At 48.4% G+C, this 8,073-nt stretch overlaps 1 pseudogene; it reads right to left on the bottom strand.

The window, feature by feature from the left end:
- Positions 1–3,859: 3,859 nt before the first annotated feature.
- LOC130023563 (rRNA-processing protein FCF1 homolog) lies at positions 3,860–4,589 on the bottom strand (annotated as a pseudogene).
- Positions 4,590–8,073: the final 3,484 nt, after the last annotated feature.

Below are 8,073 nucleotides of genomic sequence, written 5' to 3'. Positions count from 1 at the left end.
GGCTTCATGGCCCCCTGCTAGTGCCTGGGGCCCTGGAGTCCCAGGGGGAATCTGGGTCTCCCTGTGCAGGGCTCACATCAGCCCCTTGGGCTCGCTCTCTGGTTCAAATGATTTTTTTAATTGGGGAGGAGGTTGGGGAGGAGGGTGGGACTTGGGGCCATAGTGGACAGTGGTCAGGGGGAGTCCCGGCTCTGCGGTTAGAGTCACTCACCACCATGCCTGGTCAGGGAAAGTCACAGCTCTGGGGTTAGAATCACTCGCCGCCATTCCCAGTAGGACCAGGACACAGCCCAGCCCGCATGGGCTTGGGCCCTTCCACTTTCTCTCCGTCCCAGTGAAACAGTTTTTTCCTCACTGCCATCAGAGTTTAAAGCTTCCTACCTCTGTGGTCTGTGGCCACCCCTCCCATACCCTAAGGAGCTGCTGCCCATTCCTGCGTGCCTGCCGCTGACCAGCACAATCTCAGCTAGGGATTTCTTGTTTCTCACTACATGGTTTCACTCATTCTTACACTCCCTCGGGTGAAACCATCTAATAACTGTTTTACGTGCTGACATTTAACTCCACATAGTCACCAGGAGACACATCTATTTTGCTCTGAAGGTCACCGTTTCATGTTTTTAATGATAAGGGGGTCCTCCCTGGATGACACACCTTCCTGCTCTCTGACCGCCTCTGGGGTGACTGTGTTCTGCTTCATGAGGAATACTGCAGTAGGGGCTCAGATATCTTTCCTCTCCTTTCAGGAAACGCCTCGGGGTGTATTCTTCCATAACACAGTCTCCACTCCAGTGTTTTCGGGGAATCTCTGACTTTCTGTAGAGCTGCTTCATCCCAGCAACCACCTGGGCTCCTCTCCACATCTGTCTACACTCACTGTCTCCCAGCTGACCCATGCAGGCCACTCTCAGCAGAGGGAGGCCATGCTGCATAGGTTGAATTTGCATTTGCATTTTCCTTATCAGAAGATGCTGAGTGTTCTTCCATGTGTCTATGGTAGCAGCATTTAATGATATGGAACAATTATAACATCATTTAAAGTGGTGACATTACTACTACCATTACTGTTGAAAATACGGGGCCAGAGTGATATCACCACGGTAGAGCATTGACTTCGAAGGAGGCTGACCCAGATTCTATCCTCTGTACCTCTTTGGTTCCCTGAACCAAATTTAATTCCCATGATTAATTCCCAAGTACAGAGCCAGGAGTAAGTCTTGAGCATCACAGGGTGTGACCCAAACCCCCCATCAAAAGTTGCAGGAATTGGGGCTAGAGCCATAGTACAGTGGGTAAGGTGTTTCCCTTGCACGTGGCTGACCTGGGTTCAACCCCCAGCATCCCATATGGTTCCCCACGCACCGCCATGAGTGATTCCTGAGTGCAGAGCCAGGAGTGACCCCTGAATTATCGCTGGGTAGGACCCCAAAACCAAAAAAAAAAAGTTGCAGGAGTTATAGCTGGAAAACTACTGTTTACCTTTGTTTCTGAGATCAATATTCTTAATAAGATTAGTGCACGTCACACAAACACAAGACGTATACAACTTCCCACAACTTGGTACCACTGTGACAGGGAGGTCGAGCAGCTAATATCGTACTAAGAGTCTTGGGTATGCAGCTCCTCGGGTCAGAGATGGGAGGAAAGCACTACCCGCGGTCTCCCCGACTCTTTGGGTGGCGGTGCTGAGTCGTCTTAGATGAGCTGGGGCTCCATTTCCCAGAATCGGTGTGTAGTCCTGAGTTCAGGAAGGAAAATTCTAGAAGAAAGTAAAGCATCAGTCTTCAGGCCCAGAAGGTCATGCTCGCCCTAGCATCAAGGGCCAGGGAGGTTCCAGGTTACCTGCTCTTTCTGTTCACTCTCTGGGTCCCTGCCTGGCTGCCTTCAGTCACAGGGTATTCGATGGTGAACTCACAGAGGCATTTTCCAAAAGAACCAGATTTCTGCCCCAGTTCCTTTTCTGTGTCTTCCCTAGCATCCTGTCAAGACTGGCTCTCAGGACTGGGATACCCTGGTAAGATTTATGGCTGGCTCCTACATCAATGCAAATCATTTGAAGATATTTGGTAGGGAATGAGAGCAGAGGGCTCCAAAATCCTGCAGGGCAGCATACCTCCCCGAACTGTATCCTATTCCGACTGTATACCTGCACAAACTTCCATTTCCTCTGCAGAAGGAATGGTAGAAACCCTGTCTCACTCCTAGGTGAAAACAACAGTTGGAGCTCCTGTGACAGCTCCTAAGCCCCCGACAGCCCCTGCAGACCTAGGTCTTGTGCCAGTGACCCAGCAAGCTACCACAACCCCAGACCTAGAATGTCACAGGGCCCAGAGTTGTTCATGCCTCCAGGACATCTGGAAGGAGCAAATACAGAAGCTTTCCAAAGGAAAACACGCTCAGCTCAGGACACAGAGTTTTCCCACATAAGGTTCCAAGAAACGTGAGCTCATAATGAGAAAAAAATTTCAAAAAATACCCAAGGACACAAGTTGCCATCAGTAAGTGCCAGCAGAAACAATAACAGCCTCTGCCCAACAGAGATTATAAAGATTTAACTTTAAAACAAATATTTATAGTTTCCTACTTTGAGCTGGACTTTTTCTTCTTGCCTGAGATCCAGCACATGAAGGAGCAAAGCGGAGCTCTTTCCATTTTGGTAATAATAGTTTTTGTTTAAAGTGGGAGCATGTTTAAAGAAATATAAAACAACATCAAAATTAACCAGGCCCAGTTGATGAACAAATAGAACCTTAAGAAATAAAATTAGAAACTCAGCCAACAGGATAACAGATATAAAACTCTGAAAGAGAGAGAGAGGCCAGAGTGACAGTACAGAGAATAGGGGCGACCGTTTGTGTAGCACATGGCTGACCCAGGTTTGATCCCTGGCATCCCACATGGTCCCAGAGCAGAGCCAGGGGTGATCCTTGAGTGCAGAGCCAGGAGTAAGCCCTAAACATTGCTTGTTTGTTTTTGTTTTTTGGGGGGGTTTATATTTTTGTTTTGTTTGGGGTTTGCTTTTTGGATCACACCCAGCAATGCTGAGGGGTTACTCCTGGCTCTACACTCAGGAATTACTCCTGACAGTGCTCGGGGGACCATATGGGATGCCAGGGATTGAACCTGGGCCAGCCATGTGCAAGGCAAACACCCTCCCTACTGTATTATCGCCCCTCAACTATTTTTTTTGTTTTTGTTTTCATTTTTTTGCTTTTTGGGTCACACCCAGCGATGCTCAGGGGTTGCTCCTGGCTCTGCACTCACGGAATTACTCCTGGAGGTGCTTGGGGGACCATATGGGAAGCCAGGGATTAAACCTGGGCCAGCCGTGTTCAAGGCAAATGCCCTACCCATTGTACTATTGCTCTAGCCCCTCAACTATGGTTTTATTTTATTTTATTTTTTTTATGTAAGCAACCAGGATTTATAAAAATATGCAAACAAAATTTGTAATGATACAAAATAACATTTTGATTGTGTTTTTTTGTTTTTAGGTCACACCTGCTGTACTAGGGCTTACTCCTAGCTCTGTGTCCAGGGATCACTCCTGGCGATCACTCCATGTGGGGTGCCAGAAATCAAACCTAGGTTGACTGAGTGCAACGCAAATGTGCTACTCACTGTACTATCACTCTGGCTCCCAAAGTATTTTCAAAACATCAAAAAGCGAATGTAGGGGCTGGAGCAATAGCACAGCGGGTAGGTCGTTTGCCTTACACACATCCAACATGGCCGATCCAGGTTCGATTCCCAGCATCCCGTATGGTCCCCCTAGCACCGCCAGGAGTAATTCCTGAGTGCATGTGCCAGGAGTAACCCCTGAGCATCGCTGGGTGTGACCCAAAAAGAAAAAAAAAAGCGAATGTACTTAACCATTCTCGGCTCAAGACAGAGCAAATGGGTGAGTGGAATGATAATTTATACACATGTGCTAGTGCATGTTTAGTGAACCAGCAACAAAGAAAGTTGAAGGCAAGCAGAACTTTTACCTTCAAGAACTAGAACCGAAGGGCTCCGTAATCATCCAGCATCCACTCAATGTTATACCTATGATTAGAAATGTACGTGATAGGAACTCCAGGGATCTTTAGAATTCTTCTTTTAAGGTCTTGGTCAACAGTGGCCACAGTGTAACGTTTGTGCTGAGTTACTCTTTGTACTAAGCAGTCACCTGCTGAGGTTCCTTCGTGTGTGCATGGTAATCATTCAAATCTTGGATCCTTGGCAATCCTGAGAGCTACTCAATACTTCTGCCCCAATTTTTCAATCTCAGCCATGACACAGTCAGTTATACAAGGGATACACTTGGCATACAGACAGTCCATCATTGATTGTACTAAGTCCAGTTTGGCTTTAATGGAGAAGTTGATAAAGTTGGTATCAACCAGGATATGGTACGGTGGGCCCAGCTGTGTGTTATATTGGAAAAATAAGCAGGAAGGGTGCTGGGCGACTTCTCTTTCCTTAAGGGCACTGGGATCTTTCTTTACTTTCTTTTTAGGTTTTAATCTGTCCTCTTCTTTCAGCCTCTGGTCTCGGAGGATTCGCTTCATGGTCGCATATTTCCTGGTCTTCTTCTGTTTCCTCATGTCTACGCCAGGCACAGGCCCCTTCCGGCACTCAACTATGTTTTTTTTTTTTTTCCCCTTTATTTTATTTTATTTTTTTTTTAAATTGTAGATTTACAATTTTTTGTGCTTTGGTTTCAATTATACAATGATCAGATACCCATCCCTCCACCAGTGCCCATTTTCTACCACCATGGATAATATCCCTCCCACCCCCATCCCCCCATCTCCCCTGTCTCTGTGGCAGGGCAATCCCCTGTGTTCTCTCTCTCCTTTTGGGTGTTGTTCAACTATGTTTTTTAACAGGAGTTTCTGAGGCCCCTTTTGGAACCCAGGACAAGCATGAGGCAGAACCAGGGACTTGAAGGCAGGTCATAAGCCAGGAGGAACAGAACCAATTTTAGCCCAGTTCAACAGTCTCAGAAAAGCCGAAGAGTAGCCACACTGGTGCCGTACTGCAAGGAAGGGCTGAGACACCCAGAACCCTACAGGATCCAGCCTCACTCTCCAAAAACTCTCATAACTACAATGTTTTAATTTGTTTGTTTCTGGTGATATTGCGCTGGAGCGTTAGCACAGTGGATAGGGTATTTGCCTTGCACACGGCCAACCTGGCCGACCAGGCCGACCCGGGTTTGATTCCTCCACCCCTCTCGGAGAGTCCGTCAAGCTACTGAGAGTATCTCGCCCACACAGCAAAGCCTGGCAAGCTACCCATAATGTATTCAATATGCAAAACATGGTAACAAGTGTCACAATGGAGACGTTACTGGGCCTGCTTAAGCAAATCGATGAACAACGGGAGGACAGTGACATTGTGACAGGTGATGTTCAGAGGTTCCTCCTGGCTCTGCACTCAGGAATCACTCCTGGAGGTGCTTAGGGGACCATATGGGATGCCAGGGATGGAACCTGGGTCATCTGCGTGCAAGGCAAGTGCCCTGCTTGCTGTACTATCCTCAAGCTGCATAATTACAATTGTTTTTAAGTTGTCTCCTGTGTAGCTCCCGGAGTCCATCACAGAGGAGTCTGCTGGCTCTTAGGCAAGGGAGCACGTCCAGCCATGAGCTGCCCTAGACACTATGTTTAAAAGACACAGGAGGGCTGGAGCAATAGCACAGCGGGGAGGGCATTTTCCTTGCATGCGGACAATCCAGGTTCGATTCCCGTCATCCCATATAGTCCCCCGAGCACCACCAGGAGTGATTCCTGAGTGCAGAGCCAGGAGTAACCCCTGAGTATCTCCAGGTATGACCCCCCCCCAAAAAAAATAAAATGAAATAAAAAAAAATAAAAGATACAGGAGGTGGCGGAGGGACGGTTAGGGGGACACAGTAACAGGCAATTAGCAATGAAGGAAAAAGTGGTTGTTGAAAGCCTCCCAGAACACCACTTTTTAATTTTCTTTCCTCTTCTGTTACTTTATTTACACATTCCTATTTTCTTTTTTATCTCCAGTCTCAGCTTCTCTCCAAAGTGCCCTTAGAGATTGTGTGTGGGGGTGGGGTGGGGGGTTGGGGAGGTGGTGCTGGACCCACAAATCAAGATTTTCTTTAAGAATTGTACAACAGCACACTGGCTATGCAGACATAAAACCAGAAGAAAACTAAGACAGAGGACATAATAATCATGGTGTGATTAATATTGATTGTTCTTTTTTATGAACATTAGATGAAAATTTACTATTCCAGGGCTGGAGCAATAGTACAAGGGAGAGGGCACTTGCCTTACACGTGGTCAACCTGGGTTTAGTTCCCAGGACACTATTTGGTCCTCTGAGCACCTCAGAAGTGATAGCTGAGTACAGACGCAGGAGTAAACCCTGAATACTGCTGGGTGTGGCCCAAAGCCCAAAAACCAAATATAAATTAACATATCAATAAAATTGACAATTCCAGTGAAAAGTTGGTCTTGAGGCTGACTTTCACAGCACAGAGTTCTCCTGGCCTCTGGTCATATTATTGTGTGTTGTTCCATCAATAGGAAACTTCGCTGGAGCAGAGGAAGGGGCAGGCATCCAAGTGTCGTGTGAGAGAGACTGGAGGACAGGAGGGCCAGCTGGTGCCACCCAGGCCAGGGAGGAGCCTCTTTCTCTACACCCCGAGGGGCCCCGAAGCAGAGCTTCAAAGCAGGGCAGTCACCTCAGAGCAGCGTCTTGAAAGCCACCAGCCCAGTTAGGTGCTTTCTAAGCAGCCCATCAGCACCAAGTGTCACCTCGAACAAGGTCTCAGGAAAGTACCTGAGCAGTGACCATGGAAGGGGAAGAGGGACAGGGGCAGAGTCACACTTAGCCGGGAAGTCCAGACTGGCTCCTAGGGGCGGGGCCTCCCTGAGGGTCTCTGTGCCACCTGTCGGGGGCGCTCACGAGGGGCTGGGGTGGCAGCACAGAGCCTGTGAGCCGCCTTCCTTCCTTTGCTAGGGAGCCTCGGGGTCCACGAGAGGAGGGGCCAGGACACGGGGCAGAAGGACTGCGGCCACCAGGCAGCTGGATCACCGTCACCGCAGTCACCGAGTAGAAGGGCCATGGCCACTGCAGTCACGGGGTGGAAGGACCACGGCCACCACAGACCTGCAGGATGCCGCAAGGGCAACACTCCCACCCTCAGGAGCAATTGTGAAATTCTCTCTCTCTCTCTCTCTCTCTCTTTTTTTTTTTTTTTTTTTGCATCACACTCAGTGATGCTCAGGGATTACTCCTGGCAGTGCTCAGGGACCCGGGTCAGCCATGTGCAAGGCAAATGTCCTACCTGTTGTGCTATCGCTCCAGCCCCAATCATGAAATTCTAATTCCAGCTTGTGCATCCTAAAGGGGCAGAATTGCCTGGTGAATTAGAGAGTTTTCAGAAGTCTCCAGCAGGAATAAAAATCTAAAAATTTGGAGGAGGAAAATGAAAACACTATCAGTGACAAGTTATCTGACAAGCTGGGTCTTGAGGGGCAGCCGGGTGACTGGCTTCATTAGGAAGCGCCCACCCACATCCTCTCCTCTGTTTCCCGTGGCCCAGGGCCTCTCCCCATCAGCTGTAATTAACATCTGCGTCTCTTTGCCTGAAATAAAGACTTCAGCTCTCCGCACGTTTTGAACACCCTCTGGTCTTGACCTAAAGTTAAATCATGACTGGAGTCTTAGTTAAAGGTTGATCGTCTTCACGCAATTGTGCTTTCAGCTAGGAAACTAAAACCTCTTGGGAAAAAGATTTGCCGTGAAGCCAAAAGTACCACAGTCAGCACCAACTGGCCGAGTGTTTGGTGTTTCTCTCAAGGTGATACTGTAATCTGTACAACACTGGGCCCCCGAAGCAATTCAACAATAGAACTCTGAGTGAGTGGGGAGGGAGGGGATAGAGCAGGCGCTTCTCTCTGCTCCTTTCCTCTCTGAGGCCAGGTCAGAAGTAGGTACCGCTCAGAGGTTTAACAACCTGCATCTGTTCCTTCGTTTTGCAGTGCTGGGAGTCAAACCCGGGGTCTGACGCACTCCAGAGCTTGGGATTTCAAATCTTCGTCC

This window comes from Sorex fumeus, unplaced genomic scaffold (genome assembly GCF_029834395.1).
Source record: "Sorex fumeus unplaced genomic scaffold, SorFum_2.1 ptg000024l, whole genome shotgun sequence".
Lineage (NCBI taxonomy): Eukaryota > Metazoa > Chordata > Mammalia > Eulipotyphla > Soricidae > Sorex > Sorex fumeus.
The sequence above is the reverse complement of the archived record's forward strand: the minus strand, read 5'-3'. Positions and strand labels throughout refer to the sequence as shown.